The following is a 22,102-nucleotide window of genomic DNA, read 5'->3' as shown; positions in this document are numbered from 1 at the left end:
CGGGGTTGCCATCCTGACAGGTGTGGACGAGCACCATTTCACTGTGATTTGGATTTGCACCTCCCTGATGGTTAGTGACGCTGACCACCTTTCATAAGCCTGTTGCCCAATATTATGCCTCGGATTGGACGAGTTAATGATGCTAAAATATCCCTATAACCAAGTACGGTTTCAATGCAATCCCTCCCAAAATTCCAGTGGATTTTTCACAGAAGTGGGAAAAACAATTCTAAAATCCATATGAGAACACAAGACCCACAGGTAACCACCAAGAGAATTTTGAGAAAGAAAAGCAAATTTGTAGGCACTACACTTCCTGATTTCAAAGTATCTTATAAAGTTGTAGTAATCAAAACAGTATGGTGCCTGCATTAAAAAAAGAACATATAGATCAATGGGACAGAAACGAGATCCCAGAAATCAACTCACCTAGCTTACATGGCCTACTAAATTAAATTTTTAATCTATTTATTTGAAAAGCAGAGAGACAGGAGAACTGCGCCATGCACTGGTTTACTCCCCAGTTACTTGCAAAAGCCAGGGCTGTGTCAGTTTGAATGTAGAAGTCGAGATCTCAGTGCGGGTCTCCCGCGTGAGTGCCATCACCTGCCACCTCCCAGACTGCATATCAGCAGGAAGCTGGAGCCGGGAGCGGGGCCAGGACTCAAAGCCGGGCACTCTGGTATGGAGTGCGGGTTCCCAAGTTGGGCCTTAAACACGGCACCAAATGCCCACCATTTACGTTTTGGCAAGACCACTGAAAAAGCACAGGGAGGATGGCAGTCTTTCTTTTTTTTTTCTTTTTTTTTTTTTTTGACAGGCAGAGTGGACAGTGAGAGAGAGAGAGACACAGAGAAAGGTCTTCCTTTGCCGGTGGTTCACCCTCCAATGGCCGCCGCGGCCGGCGCGCTGCAGCTGGCGCACCGCGCTGATCCGATGGCAGGAGCCAGGAGCCAGGTGCTTCTCCTGGTCTCCCATGGGGTGCAGGGCCCAAGCACCTGGGCCATCCTCCACTGCACTCCCTGGCCACAGCAGAGGGCTGGCCTGGAAGAGGGGCAACCGGGACAGAATCCGGCGCCCCGACCAGGACTAGAACCTGGTGTGCCGGCGCCGCTAGGTGGAGGATTAGCCTAGTGAGCCGCGGCGCCGGCCTGATGGCAGTCTTTCAATAAACGGTGCTGGGCAAACTGGATTTCCACAGCCGAAGAGTGAAGCTGTGCACCCCTCTGATGCCTACGCAAGAATCAACTCAAAATAGACAAAGACCCGCGTCAGACTAGGAGGAAACAGGAGCAGGCTGCTGGGTGGTGGCCTGGGCAGTGCTGCTTGGGACACGACACCCAAACTCCAGGCAGAAACAAAGTGAACAAGTAGGACCACATCACTCAGGGAGGCAGCTGTTAGAGGCCTACAACGGCAGGTATTTCATTTAAACAAAAGAGCAGTCCCAGCACTGAAAACTGAGCAAAGCCAAAAATGGCGGAAACCCTCGAAGCCCTGCGTCCGCGGGAACCCTGCGGCCTCTCCGGGAGAGGTGAGGGGTCCTGTGCTGTTAGCTTGTTAGGATTCTGAGACTGAGGTGTGCTGCGGTGAGCAAGCTGCGGCAGGCTCAGGGGCTCAGCTGTTTACAGGAAGCAGAACCTGGTTGGCACTGTCCCACGCCCACCGCGAACAGGCCTCAGCGTCTGGGGACCGATCTTCTGGGAAAGACATGGGAACCGCCACTTTGAAGTGCCACAGTGTAGTCTTGGAAGTAAGCAGTTTTTCAGTGTCCAAAGAGAGGTGTCAAATTCATAATAGATGGAGTATGGGTTTCTTGTTGCTTAGCTCTTAGCATTAGAACTAAACTTGGAAATGGAAGTCACGTCGTGGAAAGAGCATTGCCTTCAAATAACAGTAGTTCTAGCCATCGGAAAATATGCTATCTCCATCTCAGAACTGACTCTGTTTTATATGTTGAGAATTGCAACTTAGTTCCTTATTTCTCCTGCACTTGTTCCTGGAGACTTAAGGTAAGAATGTCAGTAAAATGTATGGATGGCTTTCATATAATTATAAAAGTAAGACAATTAGAGGCAGGATCACTTAAGTAGGAAAATGTAAAATGACCCTTAATCGCATTATCATTGTTCTGTAGTCTGCTTCCCTAGTTAATAGAAACTTTGATCATATTTCTCAGTCATTAATGGATGCACGGCACACTGTTCCTTTGTTTGAGTTTACCATAATTAACGTAATCTATCATTTCATAGCTTGATTTATTTTCTCTTGTAAATAAAACTACAGTAAAAGTGCACTAAAGCTAAATCTTTGATCAAGTTTTGTTTTTCACCTTTTCATAAACCTGTAACTGATCCACGTTTATGCACATTTAAAAGCCTATTTTCTTTTTATTTGTTACATTTGACATCTACTTCATTATTTTTGTTTCTGTTATTCATGGCAATATGGGGATCGCCGTCCTGCTGTATTTTTTGCCTGGTGTTCTGACTAAAAATTTCTAAGTTTCCTATGTTGAGAGCCTTTCTTTTGTGCTTCTGTTATACATTTTTAGCTCAGCTTCATGCGGCTAGGAAATGGCCTCTAACTCCCTCTTTTCTGTGTGGCTCGGGAGATGGCTTCTGGGCAGGCAGGTCAAATGTCCTCCGTGTGTGCAGAGGCAAACTTCTTATTGGATGCTCCGGGTCGGAGCTGGACCAGGACAGTCAGGGTTTGTCTCACCACTCGAACGACAGCGCGGCCATGAGGAGCCGCGTCTGTCCAGGCTGCAGTCCCTTGACTACTCCCAGGCTGTGCTTTCATTCTGCCACCTGCAGAGAGATGAGTCAGTGTTTCAGTGCTGTTGGCTTCGTCCACGCTTTTGCCTTCAGTCAGAGAGGCACAGTCAGCCAGGAAATCATGACTCCTAGCCTGGGTTATATCCTGACGTGTGCGTGCTATATTTTGTCAATAAAAAAAGACCTTTTGAAATAATGATTAGTACATTAAACCTTGAATTCTGAGTTTTTTTCTGGTGGTAATATTGCATTTTTTGGCCATTGTTTTGTGATTTGCTGTTTTAACTTGCCTGTTCTTTAAGTGATAAACTCCCAGTGTTTTTCTTTAGTTTTGTGCTTTGTGAGCACCGGGTAGATGGGCAGGGTGGAATTTCTGTATTTTTGCTTTATGTTTGAGGCTTTCCCCCTAAAACTCAAATGATATGAAACAGGCTTATTAATTTTGAGTTCAACTAACAAACATCTTTGTAAAGATTTTTCTCTTCATTTGGCTCTTTTTATTACTGGAAGCTTGGTCCCTGCCCCTGGTGCTGAATCATAGTGAGGTCGAGGTTTGAGGGTAAAGGAGAGGGTTTACTCCATGAAGATAAGGGGGCAGCAGATTAGCAATCCCAAGAGCGCCCACCCTGTCAGTGAGGATGGTCTGGGGGCTTTAATTCGGTTGCCAAGGACACGGTGATGTTGTGACAGGTCTGAAGCCAGCTGCGGGTCTGATAAAGTGGTGTCTCAGATGTCAGCATAGTTCCGTGGGAAACTAGCTTGATGGCTGGATTTTATCATGAGGAGGGAATGGCAGGATGTTCTGCACGGCTAAGCAGAACCAAGATGCTCCTTGGCTGGGATCTGAAAGAGACGAAGGGATCCCAGTGCGTCATTAACCAAGGCGAAGCCCAGCCAGCCGAGGGCCCACGCCTGCTGTGCCCTTAGTCATCCGTACCCCGTATGTCTGTCATAGCACATTCAAGCCTCCAGGTTGTTCCGCGACTTCAGCTGGCTCTCTCACGGCCAGTTTGTTTCTGGAATTTGCAAGCAAGCAGTTTGTCTTTTTGAATTGACTCTTCAATCAGTCGTAGGTTTAACGGTTCACTTGTTCATCAGAATATGAAAAGAAGTATGCATTTGGTTTGGTTACATTTTCGTTTTCATTGTAGTTTCTTTAGGAGAGCAGTATGTTTTAATTCTGAACTCCAAAGATGAATTTTTCCTTTGTGGATTGTGTTTTTGGTTCCATATTTAAGAACTTGTAACATAACACACAAAAATCATAGAGACTTTTCTATTTTATAAAGTCTTACAATTTTTACATATGCTTATCATCATGTATAAATCAAATTTTTTTCCTTGTGTGAGTATGCAATGATTTCATTTATGAATGAAATATATATATGAAATGAATATAATTGATTTATGAATTATCTTTCATTATTATAGCAAAATACTTGAGAAAGTCAATCTCTATAAAGAAAAGTGGTTTATTTTGGCTCGTGGTTCTGGAGATTCACAGTCCACGTTCTGATGATTTGACTCTTAGTGATGGCCTTTTTCCTGGTAGAGAGAGGTGGAAGGAGAGACAGAGACAGAGGGCGAGCGAGTGAAAGAAGCAGTCCTTCATTGTTCATGTTAGCTCACCTCTCAGTGGTCTCTTCCGGCAAGATGCTACAGGGGTAGTTCCAGGGAAGCTAATTTCCGGGATTTAGGTATTTGAGACGTCTTCCGTGGCAGGCTTTCTTTGCATGTCCATTTGGCAGGTTCCCTCAGAGCTCCGCGGAGGTGTCTGTGGCGTCTTGGCACGGCAGTGTCTGGTGTCTAGCCCACCGTGCAGTTTCCACGTTAGTTTGCTTGCCTGGTGAGTACGTCCTTCCCCCGAGGGTTGCTGCCTGCACAAGGATATATTTTGTTGTTCGTTAGCGTCATTATTTTCCACGTATGTTACTTACCTTCTGATTTTGAAGTGCAGATGTTCTTCGATTTCAGAACAAGATCTTGTAGGTTTGAATAGCTCTTTTTGGCCACATTTATCCTCTTATTTAGGGAAAAATATGCCTATGTGGAAACTCAGTTGGCTCTTACCTATGAATTTTTTCTTACTCCTTTAATGGTTTCTTTTTGCTTCTGTTTTGATGACTTTCTGAAATTTGTTCTCTGAACCTACAGAAGTGCTTTTGGATATCTGTGATATCTCGCTAAGTAGAATGATTTTTCTTTACGTTCTTGACCTTCGTGTATCTCGAGTTCATTCCCTTGAGGCTCATGTTCCCCCGAATTTCTGTGAAACCCCAGAGAAGTGTTTGCTTGAACTTTAGTTTCCTGGGTCAGCCTTGTCGCTGCTGGTTCTTTCCTCTTTTCTTTCCTCTCTGTGGGTGTGGTGGCTGCTGCTCGTACGTATCAGGGCACGCCAGCGAGTTCACGGGAAAGTGCAATGAAAAGTCTGCGTTTATTTTGGTGTAACCTTTCCCCCACTGTATGTGGAAAGTGAATATTGTGATCGATATATTCGTGTAAATGAACGTGCTGTCACTTTTCAGATGAGATGTACAGACGGTGTTGGCCTGCGATTACATCATCTCGAAGCACACACACGTCACAGCATTCGTGACGAGCCAGGGTCGTTTTTCTGGGCCTCGGCCCAGCAGATCGGCCTGGCTTTTGTCGCATCAACATCTTACGAGGCCCCTTAGCTCCTGGCAGGTAACAGCGTGAACTGTCCTGGCATTGCGTGGCCTCTGTCACTCACACTCATCAGGACTGAAGCCACACTAGAACGACCGGGCAGGCGTCCTCTCTCGCACGTGGTCCCCCTTCCGTCATCGTTGTTTGAAACCACCCAGAACTCGGTGTTCCTAATAAAGTGGAACACACAGGAATTTGTAAAGAAACGGAGCATGGCCATTAATACGGACCAGCCGTTTGTTTGTGTTACGTTGGAAAGTGAATAAACCAGCCATCACCATGGCTCACTAGGCTAATCCTACACCTGCAGTGCCAGCACCCCGGGTTCTAGTCCCGGTTGGGGCGCCGGTTCTGTCCCGGTTGCTCCTCTTCCAGTCCAGCTCTCTGCTGTGGCCTGGGAAGGCAGTGGAGGATGGCCCAAGTGCTTGGGCCCCTGCACCCCATGGAGACCAGCATAAGTACCTGGCTCCTGGCTTCGAATTGGCGCAGCTCCAGTCGTGGTGGCCATTTGGGGAGTGAACCAACAGAGGGAAGACCTTTCTCTCTGTCTGTCTCACTGTCTAACTCTGCCTGTCAAAAAAAAAAAAAAAAAAAGTAAATAAACCGAAGGTAGCCACCAAGTTATGTTCTTGTCTTTCTCTCTCTCTTAAATGCTTTGGATCCTTGTCTGCGTCTGCACAGACCCAGCCTGTGGTTCACTCTGTAGTACCAGTACCTGTTGGGTATCAGGTATGAGAGTAAGAAAGAGTCTCCGTTTTAGGAGCTGAATTATCTTGGAAAAAGAATCAGACAGAAATTTTATGTCAGGCTTTACATTCTCAGTAGGGGATCTTTATCATTAGGACTTGTAAGTATTTTAATGAGAAACTGAAAATCACTCACATGATTTTTCGAAAGCAGAAATGAATTTTTCCAAAACTACCGAATAGTCTTTCCAATCACGTGCTGCTTGGCTCTGTGGAAAACACGTACCGCAGAGAGGCGGAACACGGTCAGTGTTGTTGTTACTGCAGGACTGTAATGGAAAAATAGCAGATGAACTTATCATACACACGCAGCTTTTCTGGATACTTCAAAACCGAGAGTAATTTCTCCTCTAAGGATCTAGAAAAATCACTGGCATCTCAATCCTCCCTTCAGGACAGACTTTATGTTGCGATTCTTCGCGTGATTTATACATAAATAAAAAGGATTTGGTTTTTGCGTGCTTCCACTATACTTATTTTGTGCAGAACATGGCCCAAGTAAATGTGTTAAGAAATGAGCCAGTTTTTCATTTCATACTCCACAGGTTATGTTCTTATCCCCAATTTGATTTCTCTTGCTTTAGGCATCATCTATTGGATTTTATTGTCAAAGAGGCATCCAGTTCCTTCGGAGAAAACGCACTCTGCTGAACGTGGGTGTTTGCCCAGTGGTTCTCACAACGTGACCAGCAACATCAGCAGCGCCCGACTCGTCAGGCCCCCAGACTCCTTCTCCCTACCCCACCCCTGCACCCCTGCCCTGAGCTTCAGAGTCAGCCGCTCCAGGTGGCCAGGGCCGACGGCCTGTGATGGACAGCCCTTGGGCGGATTCTGATGCCGGGCATGGTCAGGACCACTGTTTCTAAAAAGAATCCAACCAGTGTCACACCTCGGCACGCCTGGGCCCACCGCCCGTGTTTCTGTCCTGCCTTCCTTGGTGCCCTCTTCTACGTGGCACCTTCTGGCCATTGCTTTTGGAAAAATGGTCAACCTCTCTAGGAGTCAGGCGTGTCTTAGAAACAGCGAGATACCCGTTTTCTCCACGTTGGCTCGGATGTGAGAATCACGTGTTTGTGGATGGTGGGGTGGTAAAGGTGCCGTCTGTGCACTGAAACTTGGGACAGCTGTGTTCTGTCCATTCCCTGTGGCGCCGCTCCTGGCGGGTTCTTGCATGCTGATGGAGCTGCAGCATTATTGCTGACTGCAAAGAATTGGAAAGCGCTTGACTGGGACATTCTGCCTTGGAGCGTTTCTGTGTGTGCGTTTATACACCTGCACGCACAGGCACACCTCTGGGAGTGTGCACTGGAGCTCCACTCAGTTTTTAAATACAAGAAGATGTGGGAAGAAAAACTCCCAAATAGCCATCTTCAGGGAGCGGTCGTGAGGATGCAAGTGATGTGGGGTGGATAGGCAAGCAGCTGGTTGGGTCTGCAGGGAGCTGGAAGTACCTGCGAGCTGACCTGCGATGTGATCGTATCCTCCGCCACGTCAATCAAAACATCCCCTTTCCACGATGCACCTGCTTTATCCAGAACCGAAGGGGACCACCATGAGAATATGGATGGATGCTAAGCTCCGTAGGGAACATGCAGGTGCCATGAAATTCTCACGTCTGTGGAGGCGCCACTAGCTCACGAAAGGGGCCAGCATCCTCTCTTTCACCAGGACCTTGGCTGGAGGTGCTACCCAGCTGCCCCACCCCCACCCCTTCCTTTCGGACAATCCTCCAGCCCACTGCTAGCCCACTCATGTCAGGAGTCTGTCTGTGTGCCTGTGTTCACTTTCTCCCCCTTTGGATACATTTTGTTACCACTTTGCACACATTATGTATGTCTGCTTGTCTTCGTATGTGCATGTCTTTGTGGAACACAAGACCCTAGTGTGAAAACACACCCATGCCCACATCAAAAGGGTGAAAATAGGTTTTTTACTTTTGTTCTAAAATTTTTGTACTGTTTTTCAGCCACAAGAATATGTAAGTTTTACAAATAAACACAAACTTTTCATAAAATATAAGGGGATGGAAATGCTACTGATGCGATTCCATCCACACAGGATGTGTAAGTGTCCGGAAAACCACAACTGTCCGGTTGTCACGTGTCCATCAAAATGTGGAAACCTGTGGAGTTTTGAAAAGGGAAATCACTCAAAGTCAACCAACACGAGAGCAAGAGAGAGGCGGGGGGCCCTGGCCGAGGGTGCGGGTGGCTGGGCTCCAGGTCAGAGGGAGGCGGGGGGCCCTGGCTGTGGGTGCGGGTGGCTGGGCTCCAGGACAGTGGGAGGCGGGGGGCCCTGGCCGAGGGTGCGGGTGGCTGGGCTCCAGGTCAGAGGGAGGCGGGGGGCCCTGGCCGAGGGTGCGGGTGGCTGGGCTCCAGGTCAGAGGGAGGCGGGGGGCCCTGGCCGAGGGTGCGGGTGGCTGGGCTCCAGGTCAGAGGGAGGCGGGGGCCCTGGCTGTGGGTGCGGGTGGCGGGCTCCAGGTCAGAGGGAGGCGGGGGGCCCTGGCCGAGGGTGCGGGTGGCTGGGCTCCAGGTCAGAGGGAGGTGGGGGGCCCTGGCCGAGGGTGCGGGTGGCTGGGCTCCAGGTCAGAGGGAGGCGGGGGGCCCTGGCTGTGGGTGCGGGTGGCTGGGCTCCAGGACAGTGGGAGGCGGGGGGCCCTGGCCGAGGGTGCGGGTGGCTGGGCTCCAGGACAGTGGGAGGCGGGGGGCCCTGGCCGAGGGTGCGGGTGGCTGGGCTCCAGGTCAGAGGGAGGCGGGGGGCCCTGGCCGAGGGTGCGGGTGGCTGGGCTCCAGGTCAGAGGGAGGCGGGGGGCCCTGGCCGAGGGTGCGGGTGGCTGGGCTCCAGGTCAGAGGGAGGTGGGGGCCCTGGCTGTGGGTGCGGGTGGCGGGCTCCAGGTCAGAGGGAGGCGGGGGCCCTGCGGGGCAGAGCCTGAGTCTGGGGCAGGAGCTGGGTGCTGAATGATCCTGCAGGGAGCGCCTTGGTGTGGCAGGGGAGGGGGCACCCGAGAGCCGCACTCCTGGCAGATATGAGGGTCCCCAGGGGGTCACACATCGCATCCAACACAAGACCCTGCCCCACTGAACAGTCACTTTCTGCAGAGGGGACAGCTGCGCCGCAGGTGCACAACCTGGTCACCCTCCATCACCAGCCTGGTCACCCTCCATCATCCATGGAGAGACACACCTGAGTGAGAAAATGCAGTGATGGCAGGCACAGGGCCTTGGAGACTCCGCCCCCCCCCAAGGTGGGGGTGTAGAGAGAGTGCTAAGACCCCCAGGTGGGGGTGTGGAGGGAGTGCTAAGACCCCCAGGTGGGGGTGTGGAGAGAGTGCTAAGACCCCCAGGTGGGGGTGTGGAGGGAGTGCTAAGACCCCCAGGTGGGGGTGTGGAGGGAGTGCTAAGACCCCCAGGTGGGGGTGTGGAGAGAGTGCTAAGACCCCCCAGGTGGGAGTGTAGAGAGAGTGCTAAGACCCCCAGGTGGGGGTGTAGAGAGAGTGCTAAGACCCCCCAGGTGGGGGTGTAGAGAGAGTGCTAAGCCCTCCAGGTGGGGGTGTAGAGAGAGTGCTAAGACCCCCCAGGTGGGAGTGTACAATCCTGGCCCTTTAAGCATCAGGTATTTTCTCAGGGCCCCAGGTGATGGAGCCCTGCGCCCACCTGCCTGTGTGAGACTCCCCCGGGTGACAGAGCCCTGCGCCCGCCTGTCTGTCTGAGACTCCCCGGGTGATGGAGCCCTGCGCCCGCCTGTCTGTCTGAGACTCCCCGGGTGATGGAGGCCTGTGCCCGCCTGCCTGCCTGAGACTCCCCCGGGTGACGGAGCCCTGCACCCGCCTGTCTGTCTGAGACTCCCCCGGGTGATGGAGCCCTGCCTGTGTTACCGCCTCCAGGAAGTGCAAAGAACACTTCCAGCAAAGTTCTCCAGTTTTTCACTTTTACTCCTTTCTGTGCCAGTCCTCTTCCCCTGCCCAGGGCCCTGCTGCCCTGCTGGGCTTTGAGCTGAAAGTCACCCCAAGGGCGTGGGCAGAATTCAGCCTCCGTGTCCTGCTGCCTTCTCTCGGCACGGGAAGGCTCTGAGAACACCATGCTGGAGCGTGGGTCGGCAGCTGGCCACCTTCCTGCTCTGCGGTGTTAGCTGCACGCGTGGGCCGTGCTGTTTCTCCATCACGGCTCATGCATGTGGGGATGACTGAGTTTTTTGGAGACTGAGAATAAAGATACCGGAGGCTCTTGCACGCAGTCTCTGTTCCACCTGCTTTTACTTCGTTTTGGTCAGTCCCTCGGGTGTACTGCCGAGTCATGCAGTGGGTGTGCGCTTGATTTCCGAAGGTGCTTAGAAACTGTTTTCCAAGGGGTTTGTGGCATTTCGCATTCCCCGCAGCGGTGTATGAAAATCTCGGTTGCTTTGCATTCTTGCCAGCACGTGGTATTGTGAGGTATTTGCTTTTTAACTTCATCTTAAAAACACCATTCTGCTCGCTGTGTAGTGATTTTATTTTGCATTTTCCGAGTAGCTGATGATGATGCCCAAGTTTTTTTTTTTTTTTTAATTTTTTATTTATTTATTTTTTTTATTTTTGACAGGCAGAGTGGACAGTGAGAGAGAGACAGAGAGAGAAAGGTCTTCCTTTTGCCGTTGGTTCACCCTCCAATGGCCGCCGCTGCAGCCGGCGCACCGCGCTGATCCGATGGCAGGAGCCAGGAGCCAGGTGCTTTTTCCTGGTCTCCCATGGGGTGCAGGGCCCAAGCACCTGGGCCATCCTCCACTGCACTCCCTGGCCATAGCAGAGAGCTGGCCTGGAAGAGGGGCAACCGGGACAGAATCCGGCGCCCCGACCGGGACTAGAACCCGGTGTGCCGGCGCCGCAAGGTGGAGGATTAGCCTATTGAGCCACGGCGCCAGCCGATGCCCAAGTTTTCATGCTCCCTCTATCTCCTATTCAGTGCAACGGAAGGTGGAACACACTGCCCGTTTGGGGTGGGCTTGACTTATTGCTGAGTCCTAGCGACTTCTGTATAATCACATATATTCTGATGGCTCCTTATCAGACCGCGTTTCACCAGTCTTTCCTCCCAGCCGCCTACCATCTCTTCATGAGTGCTGTGTTGTCTGCTAACTGGGCACCTCTGTACACGCCTGCGCTTTCTCCAGCACTGGCTTACTATTCCACGTCTCTGAACTTGTTTGATGGTTGCATTGGGGTGGAAGTGAATGGAGACAGCTGTGGAAGGAGGACTGATGGCTTCGCTGTCCTCACGTGACGGCACAGTGCTAGATTCTCGCGCAGAATCCCAGCAGTCTGTGCACACGCCTCTGAGTGAGCCCAGCTGTTTCACTTCCATGTAGTAGTCCTAGTTTTCACCAGAAATCAGCGGAGCGACAAGTGGGTGCAACCACGGGCAGACCTGTTCTCTCGCAGCTGTGTGGGTGGGATGGCCCAGGTGTCTTCCCGGGCGGCCAGAGAGAGGCGCTCTGCTGGTCCCCTGTCCCTTCCATCCCCTGACGGCCACTGGAGACCTTGGGCTGGTGGTGGCCCCCTGTCTTCAGAATGAGTCTCTGGTGGGCTCGATGGAGCCCGCTGAGCAGTCGGGATCCCCTCCCGTCTCCAGAGCCTTGGTTCATCGCAGCTGCAGGCCCCTGTGCCCGGTTAGGTCAACACCGTTCCGGGGTTCAGGAAGGAACGTGGGGGGCGCTACTCCCCCCGCCCCCACCGCGTGTGTCAGAGGCGGGACCACACGCGGTGCTGGCTTAGTGTTGACGAGGACTGTGCTTTTAAGTGAGACTGTTAAAATGGGCTCCAGGCTTGCCAGCGCTTCTCACTGCCCGGGGCTTGGTTTCTTCGTGAATGCAAACAGCCCGCAGCCCCCGCACTTGCCTGAGGAGCCCTCGGTTTCTTACAGATCAGGGCCTGGCCGAGCATTTCTGCAGCTCCCCTTGCCCGCAGAGTCCGTCTCACCTTTCTCTGAAGGGTGTCCACTCTTCCCTCGCTGTCCCCCGACTCCCGACTCTGGCAACCTGAGCTCAGAGCTCGGCACGGGACTCGCTTTTGCAATATCTGATTTGTTTTTCTGGCTACGTCCCAGGTTTTCTCTTTGCCGGACCCCAGTTTGGGGCTGTTGGCTGTCTGTCCCTCGTGCCCAGAGCATTTGAGCTTCTCGAACCCGTGCTCTGTATCCTCAGTTATGGAGAGGATCTCTTCCATCTAAACACACTTGCCTCTCCTAGGTATGACCACACGTGTGTCAGAGCACACGCAGTCCCACTGGTCACACATGTGTTAGAGCACATGCAGTCTCCCTGTAGGACACTGATCACACGTGTGTCAGAGCACACACAGTCCCACTGCAGGACACCAGTCACACGTGTGTCAGAGCACACACAGTCCCACTGCAGGACACCGATCACACGTGTGTCAGATCACACGCAGTCCCACTGCAGGACACCGATCACACGTGTGTCAGAGCACACACAGTCCCACTGCAGGACACCGATCACACGTGTGTCAGAGCACACACAGTCCCGCTGCAGGACACTGGTCACACGTGTGTCAGATCACACACAGTCCCACTGCAGGACACCAATCACACATGTGTCAGATCACACGCAGTCCCACTGCAGGACACTGATCACACATGTGTCAGATCACACATAGTTCCACTGCAGGACACCGATCACACGTGTGTCAGATCACACACAGTCCCACTGCAGGACACCAATCACACATGTGTCAGATCACACGCAGTCCCACTGCAGGATACTGATCACACATGTGTCAGATCACACATAGTTCCACTGCAGGACACCGATCACACGTGTGTCAGAGCACACACAGTCCCATTGCAGGACACTGGTCACATGTGTGTCAGATCACACACAGTCCCACTGCAGGACACCAATCACACATGTGTCAGATCACACGCAGTCCCACTGCAGGACACCGATCACACATGTGTCAGAGCACACGCGGTCCCACTGCAGGACACCGATCACACGTGTGTCAGATCACACACAGTCCCCCTGCAGGACACCGAACACACGTGTGTCAGAGCACACACAGTCCCACTGCAGGACACTGGTCACACGTGTGTTAGATCACACACAGTCCCACTGCAGGACACTGATCACACGTGTGTCAGAGCACACACAGTCCCACTGCAGGACACCGGTCACACATGTGTCAGATCACACGCAGTCCCACTGCAGGACACTGATCACACGTGTGTCAGATCACACTCAGTCCCACTGCAGGACACCAATCACACATGTGTCAGATCACACACAGTCCCACTGCAGGACACTGGTCACACGTGTGTCAGATCACACTCAGTCCCACTGCAGGACACTGATAACACGTGTGTCAGATCACACGCAGTCCCCCTGCAGGACACCGGTCACACGTGTGTCAGAGCACACACAGTCCCCCTGCAGGACACTGGTCACATGTGTGTCAGAGCACACACAGTCCCCCTGCAGGACACCGATCACACATGTGTCAGATCACACACAGTCCCCCTGCAGGACACCGATCACACATGTGTCAGATCACACACAGTCCCCCTACAGGACACCGGTCACATGTGTGTCAGAGCACATGCAGTCCCCCTGCAGGACACTGATCACACGTGTCAGAGCACACGCAGTCCCACTGCAGGACACCGATCACACGTGTCAGAGCACACGCAGTCCCCCTGGTTATGGGTCGCTGTTTTCTCTTTAGCCCTCATTTATCTTTCTGTCTTGTTTCTCTGGCCTGCATCGCCCTGGCTCTGATGCACTGGCTCCCCCCTCAGCCGAGAGCAGCAGGACCAACACGGAAGCTGCCGGGCAGTGCCTCTCCCTGCGAGGAATGGCCGCGTGGTGACACGGCCCGACCCTGGCCAGTGCACAGCCCCTCCCTGCCAACGCCGAGGGTGCGTGGAGGAGCAGCGGGGCCTCCAGTGCCGCCTTTGCCAGGGGTGGCGTCAACACGAGTGGTCAGTGGCAGCCTCCGGTCTCGGGAGGACGAGGGTGGGAGTGGGGGGTACCGGGCCCCTGTGTGCTGAGGGCCTGCGGGGCCCCTGTGGGAAGCCCCACCATGGCACAGCAGCCCACCGGCTCTCCACTTCCCAAACAGAAGCAAACCCCTCCAGCGCAGCCTTGGGCACGCGTGCACGCGTGTATCTGAAGATGCTCCAGCCCCTGTTTCCTTGGCCCTCAACATCCCAGTTTCTTAGTAAATGCGCTCAGCTCCATAGCTTAAAGTTCACGTTGTCTTTCTCTTTCTAAGAGTCCCAAATGAGCAAAAAACATTGTTTTTGCAAATGTCATGGACTTCCACAAATGAAAGGTCAGTAAAATGTATTTATTAGATGAATGTCTCAGACACAATCATTAGCTCTCGTTCCTTTAATGAAAATGTCAACTCGTTTTGTGGTTACTCAGTAAGTACATGACGGGGTAGTGATTAAGAATGGCGGGATAGGGTCGCCTAAAGGCAAAGCAGCCACAAAAGTTCCACAGACGTCATAAATGGGCCCAGTGATCTACCAAGACCCCGAAGCCTCTCTCGGAGAGAGCTGCACCCTGGTGCAGAGTGTGCGAGTGGGCATGAGGTCGGGAACAGCACACGGTGGATGGTCTGCTTAATGACCTGGCTCTCCCGGCCCACCTGCCTTCCCCAGGGCCTGGGATTATGCTTGGACTCCATCCGTGCCTGTCACTCAGCACCGAGACTACCGCGTCACGGTCAGGTTTTCTAAGCTCCAGTCCTCTGCTAATTACAACAATTATCTACACATAATTCAGGCCAAATCTGAAGCACTTTTAGCTTCCATAATCACTGGTAGCGCTGACCTGCAAATGAGTTGGGTTCTGAAATTCTCTGGCTGCGCTGTGTGCCTTTGTCTGTCTTCTCCGGGGTACGGCTCACCGGATGGCTCCTTCTCTCGACTCTGCAGCCACACCCCTTTGCACCCATCGTCCAACACACTGCAGAGTTGCATCCTGGGATCACACCGGGCAAACTCATCAATAGAGAGCGCAGAGTTCCTGCAGAGGTGGCTGGGTCACTCCCCCAGCCCCGCGGGAGGGATGCTGGCCCTCCCTGGAAAGCCAGGCTGAGCTCCCTGGGACACAGGAAGAGAGCAGGCCCGGGCTGGTGGTGGTGGGGGGAATCGCTCGAGCCGTGCCTCTCCCGTGGCACCCACCCACGCCTCAACTGCAGTAGAAAGATCTGGAGACCCACGGTGAGCGGAGGGCGGGCCCTTGCCTGCCGTGGGTGTGAGTGGGCGGTACTTGCCGTGGTCCCGGCAAAGGCAGCTGCTGCACTGCAGAGACCTGGGCTGAGTGCACCACGCTCACCTCACACTCACTTCACACTCACTTCACAGAGGCGCACGTCCACTGGGCAGCAGGAGGCCAGCCTGGGGGGGGGTTCCCAGCCAGGACCCGGCGCGCGGCCCAGTCCTGCTCACCCTCTTTACAAGCAGGCACTGCGCCCCGGCGCCCCGGTTCCCGTCCCTGCAGAGCCACGAGAATGACGGTGAGCACCTCGTAGAGTTGGCGGGTGGCCCCGTGGGCTTCCTCACACAAGGTGCAGCTCGGGGCCGTGCCGGTGGGCATCAGGGCACACCATCGCTCTGTCACCCTGCTCCTGCCAGGCAGCTGAGCCTGGTGTAGGCGTGGCAAGTCCAGGCCCTGTTTCACCCACGCATCTCCTCCTGCTCCATGCCCCCCTCCCGTGAGCCCCAGGCTCCTGGTTTGTGGGGCATTGGTGTCTCTGTGCTCCCCGCCCCCCGCTTCGTTTGGCACAGGGACCCTGGGAGGAGGGCTGATGGGAGGGGTGCCCTGGCCCCTGCCGCAGAATGTGGTCAGTGAATAAGCAGAGTTTGTGTTTGCTGATGGGTTGGCTTTGTCTGTTCCCTGGAGAGAACAGGTGCAGAGAGTGTCTTTCTCTTGTCCTGTGAAAAACACAAAGGAACGACTTTCATCGGCCGGCAGGTTCGCGTGCGGATCTGTGATGTGTCTGGCACAGCGCTTGCTGGCTCCCAGCAGTTGCAGATAGCGCGTGAGACGAGCATGTAAACCCCAGTGCCTCGGCACAGCGCTGGCCTGAGACACAGGCGTGGGCGGCTCCGGGCACAGCGGGCACTGGCAAGCCTGGTTCTCCCCGGAGCAGGCAGGAGGAGGTGTTGGCAAGGTCTGGGGAGAGCACAGCACCTGGCAACCGCACCGCTGCGGCGCCGTGTTCCTGGGAATTCGTTCAAAGGCTGAGAGGCTCTCTTCTGATAGATGCCAATTAGAGCGAGGCTTGCGGCCAACGTCCTTCATTTCAACCTGGGGCCCGGCTTCAGCAACAGCTACAGGAAGAACCCTTGTCTCTCCTCCTACTGGGAGGGGCAGCGAGAATCTGAGACCAAATTCTCTCCCCTCGCCGCCACCCTGAGCGGGACGCAGAGACACTCTGCGAGGCTGTGATGAATGGACGCCTCCTCCAGGCGGCGGCTGAGGGCCAGAGAAGGGGCCGCGAGATGCTGAGTCTGCTTGTTCAGACACAGTCAGGTGAGGCCGGTGTCAGGGGAGCAGCCTGGGGAGGGACGAGGGCCCCTGCAGGACGCCGGCCCCAAACCCCGGGACACGCCCCTCTTCCTCTCTCTCCCAATCTGCTCCTAGAGGGAGAGATCTTGATTTCCCGAGACGCCTCCTGCGACTGGGTTTCCGGGAGCACAGGGGCCGGCCTGGTGCTGCCCTGCCCCAGACGCTGGTGGGAGCAGCCGGTGTGGACACTCCAGGGAGCCCCGCTCTGCTGCATCTCTGGGAAGACCATGGGCGGAGCTGAGCACGGCTTCGGAGCCGCCAGTGCAGGGAGCAGCAGGATCAGCCTGCAGGGCTGGGAGGGTCTCCAGCCTGGCCAAGGGGAGTGGGACCCTGGAGGGGGGCAGGGAGGAAGCACGACTTGTACCCCTGGCGCCTTCTGAGCGGATGTGTGGGCTCCTGTGAGATACTCACCGTGCTGGCTGTGCGCGTGGAATGCGAGCGCTTTCTCTCCCAGAGCAACCTCCGTCCACGACGCCAGCTGCTGGGAAAGCCTCGGAACCCCCAAGCCGGGGTTCCCCCCTCTTCACTGTCTGAAATCCGTGTTCATTCCTTGCAGTTCTGCGGAAGTTCCTCCGCGTCTGGAGAACTCCTTTGGGAGCTCACCGACCACTAGTTCAGTTTCTTCGGTGGCTACGGAACTAGTCCAGTTATCTGTTTAACCTTGGCTGCGTTTTGAGAGTCTGTGGGTACAGTAGGCAGAAAGACAGCTCTCAAAGAAGCTAATCCTCCAAACCCCATAATACACCATGGTACAGGCAGGTGGACCTGAAAGGCTGATGACCCCGTTTAGACTGAGGAGGTCTCCTGGTTATCCAGGGGCGGGCCCAGCGTGATGAGAGGCAGGCTCAGAGGGAGGGCATCAGCACAGACCCAGCAGGGTGGTGCCAGGCCCCTGCCCTGGCTCTGAGGTTGGAGGAGGGCCCGTGCCAGAGATCACGGCGGTCTCAGAGCCCCCAGAAGGGACCGGCCCCTCGCTAGCCTTAGACAGCACTGAAGGTGGGGGGCATGGGACGGGGTCTCCTGGAGCCCTCCAAGGGGCCGGCCATGTCAACGACGAGATGAGAGCCGTCTCAGACTTCTGAGCTCAGTGTTTCTAAGGCTCGGTTCCTTTCTGCCACCTTTCGTGGTAACCTGGCACAGCTGCCGTGGGAAAAATGCCCGTGTTTTGACAAACTAGTGTGTGTCTCCAGGCTGCCGGGTTTATTAGCATAGATCCATCGACAGATTCCCTGCTATGTTTCAGGGTCTGTAGGATCTGTACTAATACCCCATTTCCTTCCAAGTGTGGATCACTTGGTTCTGCTCTTTACTGTTGTTTTTCTTAAGGGTTATTTAATTTTTAAAAAATTCTTCTGAAGTTTTGACAAGCTTTTTGTCTCGTTGTTTGTGCTTTCCTTCTCTGTTTCATTGAGCTTTGCTTTTTAACGTCTATGTGATGTGCAGGTTATTAGATGCACACATTGATAGATACAGTTACTGTGCCCTTCCTCGTGCTCATGTGGCGACGTCACTCGGATCCCCTTGTCCAGGTCCTGCACGTGGAGACGCTGAGCTGACTTTGCTTCTCTTTCCTAGCAGAGCACACGGTGCCGTGAATGTCGAGTTGCCCGGAACACGTGGGCGCCCCCGTCACGGTTTTCAGGAACCGTCGTCTCCTCTCTTCTTTGAGGCTCCCGTGGGGGTGGGAGCAAACACTTCTGTTTTCTAAGCTCATAAAAGGCTAGGAAGAGCGGAAGCTCTCTCCCCCCATGGACTCAGGACGAGCAGAGCACGGGATGAGGAATAAATAAATAAATAAATAAAGCCCCAGTGAGCCTGTGTATTTTTCTCGCTTTATAAATAAAGTGTATCACACTGTATGCCGTGCTTGGACCTGAATTTAGAATTCTTTAAGTAAAAGGCAAGGGACTGGAGGATTAATGTGGGCCCCACCCAGCCCACGAGACCACGACACCGAGAACAGCCGCTGCCGGAGCCCCCCGCCTCGGCGTTGTTTGGCTGTGTCCTTCGTGCCGGCCTCGCCTGTCTGGCACAGCCGCCGCTGGCCCTGCTGCTGACCGGGTGGGCCAGGTGCTCGCGCTCTGGCTGAACCTGTCTGGAAGCCCCCCAGGCCGCGTGAAGGGAGCAGGGATGCCCTCCGCTGGCTGAGAAGGAGTCGTTTCCCATCGTTCCCGAGGCGCGGTTTCCCTGGACGGAGCCCTCCCGGGGCTGGTTCCCTCCGTCAGCCCTGGGAAACAGGCTGAGCCTCGCTGGTCAGTGGGGAAGGCTGTGCTAACAGCTTCGAGGTGTCCCCCGACCAGTGTCTTTTCTCTGCTCGGATCAACGCTTCCTGTCACTTCGCTTCCCGGAATTTGGCTGTAACACCCATCTGCAATCTGTAGAAATGCTGCCTTCGACTTTGGCTTTGAGTGTCTCGCAGGCTGGTGCTGGGTGGCCCCGTCCTCTCTGGGTGCAGCGGTGACCACAGCTCCGGGCAGCCCTGCAGCCCCTGGGAGCAGCCCGGGCTCTGTCGTGCTCGGCGTGGCTGGGCTAGGGCGGGAAACGCACGGTGTTTTCAACTTAGTGCGGGTTTACCGAGATGTTTTGTGTGGCAGACGGAGGGCCAGGCATAGATACAAGAACGCTGGAGATACCAGCGTAGGGTCACCTGAGTAGCACAGTGAGTACCCTCAGTGTGACAGCACGCTCGGCTGAGTGCAACGTCCGCTCTGTAGTGTGCGAAACTCCACTGTGGCCTCCACTCCCGGCTCCTTCCTTGTGGCTGTCACCGCTTCACACATCGCGTACTTCTTAGCGGATCGTAATTATTGCTTAGTGCAGTCAGAGTTTGGATCGCATAGGAGAAACACAGTGATCCATAAGTGATAAAATACAGTGAACACAGGTTTCACGTCTTTTATTTTTACCAACCTGGATGTGGATTTGAGTTGCCGTGTGCTGTGTGCCCGAGTCAGCCTACAGGACCTCCCCTTGTGTCTCCTGTCTGTGTCCAAGTGGCGAATTCCGTGGTTTTTACCTCTTGAAGATCGGCCTTCTGTTCGGAAGGGTGCTCTGCACCCGCGGCGTTCTCCGCGGATCCTCTCCTGCTTTCAGAGGGCTGCGCGCACACCCGGCTTCCCGGTTTCTGATGAGAAGTCAGCCGGTCTCCCCGGTGCAGCGCACGCCGCGAGCCATACGACTACATGACACGGAGATGCCAGCAAGTGTCGTCTCCCGCTTGGATCAATATTTACATTAACAATTTACTGGAAATTCTGCTCATCTTTAGAGTCGTATCTTAGACACTGCTTGTTCTGTTACTGTTTACGCCGCGGTTTCTGCAGTCACTGTTTTTTGTGCAATTCGTGTGCCAGTGCTGCCCACATGGTGAACCGGAGAGGACACAGCTCCTGCCACCTGTGGGGCGCCCACGCTGTGCTGTCCTCCCCGCTGGGAGCGGTGCACTGTGTTCTCAGGGAGGGAGGTGACCTGATGCTGCTGTGTCCAAGGGAGGCCCTTGCACAGGGGGTTCCAACTGGACTCACGTCACCAGGCACCGCCAAACTGGGGACAACAGCAAGAGCTGAAGAAGGACTAGAACCGGCCTGCTTGGTTGTTAGGGACAAGAAGCGCCGGACAGAGCTGGCGCCTGCTGGAGATGTCTACCTGGCTAATAAACTCTGAGTCACTCGGCAAATGCGCGAGCACCACGGGTACGGCTTCTTCCCCGGGGCAGTGAGGGCAGCGCACGCCGAGATGGCCCGCGTGCACGCCCAGGTCAGGCCGCGGCGGGCCTGGGAGGCTCCTGCGTCCTGGAGCGAAGGCGGCAGCTTTCTGTAGGGCGAGCTGCTGGTCTCCGGTGCTCAGAGCTGAGGAAGGCTACGAACAGAAGGGCACCATCAAGTCAATATGCCGTCATCACAGAGTTGACAGAGTTACCCTGTATCACAGAACGCGCAGGGACTCCGCGAGCTCACAGAAGACCGGGTGTGTGTGTGTGTGTGGTCGATTCGGCAGTGGGCGCGGGCTCACGCGGGGTGGGCTCCGCTCCGCTGGCAAACAGGAGGCCTGGCCGCGTGTGCACTTTTCTCTTTCAGACGGGCTAAGAGCGCCAGGCCATCGGCGAGGCAGTGACAGAGGTGCTGCGAAACCGAGAACCGTGTGTCCAGAACCGCTCTCTCCCTGGAACGCGGGCTGAGGCGTGGCCGCTGGGACCAAGGGCTTGGGGCACACAGTTATCCAGGTCGGCTGTGATGGGGCGCTCACCGGGGGCGCTGCAGCCACACAGACTACGCCCTCGAAAACCTGGAGCAGCCGCAGCGGGCGGCACCGAGCTCCCTCGAAGGCTCTCAGCGTCCCGCCCCTCTTGCGGCTCACGGGCTCCTGGGCTAGCTTGGCCCGGGCCGCCTTGCGCAGTCTCTGCGGCTGTCTTCCCAGGGCTTCTCTTCTCCTCCTGGGCTAGCTTGGCCCGGGCCGCCTTGCGCAGTCTCTGCCGCTGTCTTCCCAGGGCTTCTCTTCTCCTCCTGGGCTAGCTTGGCCCGGGCCGCCTTGCGCAGTCTCTGCCGCTGTCTTCCCAGGGCTTCTCTTCTCCTCCACATGTGATTGGCTGCATAAGGATCATCTGACTGGATTCTGGATAATCCAAGATAATCCCCTCTGAGACTCCTGATTCAGTTACATCAGCAAAAACCTCTTCTCCAGACGAAGTCACATTCACAGGCTGTGGATCTTGGGAAAGGACACAGCGGCCTCAGTCGCGTGGCAGAGCAGACGTGGTCTGCTCACCAGTGAAGAGCCTAGGCCATCTCGCTAGCCATCCCGCTAGGCCAATGCCACGTCCCCTCACTGGCAGGTGATAGCAGGCCCTGGGCTTGCCCGTCCTCGACACCCAGAGCTGGGGACTTCCCAGAGGCTCCGCACATTAGTCAGCCTTTTGTTGCTATAACGAGAAGCCAGGGGCAGGCCACTTTCTAAAGAAAAGAGGTTATTTAGGCCACGGCTCTGGAGGGCCACAGTCCATCGGTTTGGCAGAGTGCCAAGGTGGCAGAGGGCATAGCTTCCACTCCCTCCACGAAGGAAGCACGTGGTAACCGACCCGGGGAAGGGTCCCCCAGCCTCTGAGCGTGGCCTCCAGCCGGCCTATCCTGGCCGTCACTGAGCCCGCAGGTGTCTGGCCCACAGCGCTGGCCGCTCCCACTGTCTGCAGCATCAACCCCGCGACGGTCACTGGTGCCTGGCACTCAACTTTGGTATGAATGGGAAGGGGGGAGGTTGCCCTGGAGACTTCTAACTAGTCCCCCCCCAAGACCCCCCCACCGACGCTCCCCTCTCATCCCAGCCCACCCTGTGAGGTGGCTGCCT

Source organism: Oryctolagus cuniculus, chromosome 10 (genome assembly GCF_964237555.1).
Source record: "Oryctolagus cuniculus chromosome 10, mOryCun1.1, whole genome shotgun sequence".
Lineage (NCBI taxonomy): Eukaryota > Metazoa > Chordata > Mammalia > Lagomorpha > Leporidae > Oryctolagus > Oryctolagus cuniculus.
The sequence above is the reverse complement of the archived record's forward strand: the minus strand, read 5'-3'. Positions refer to the sequence as shown.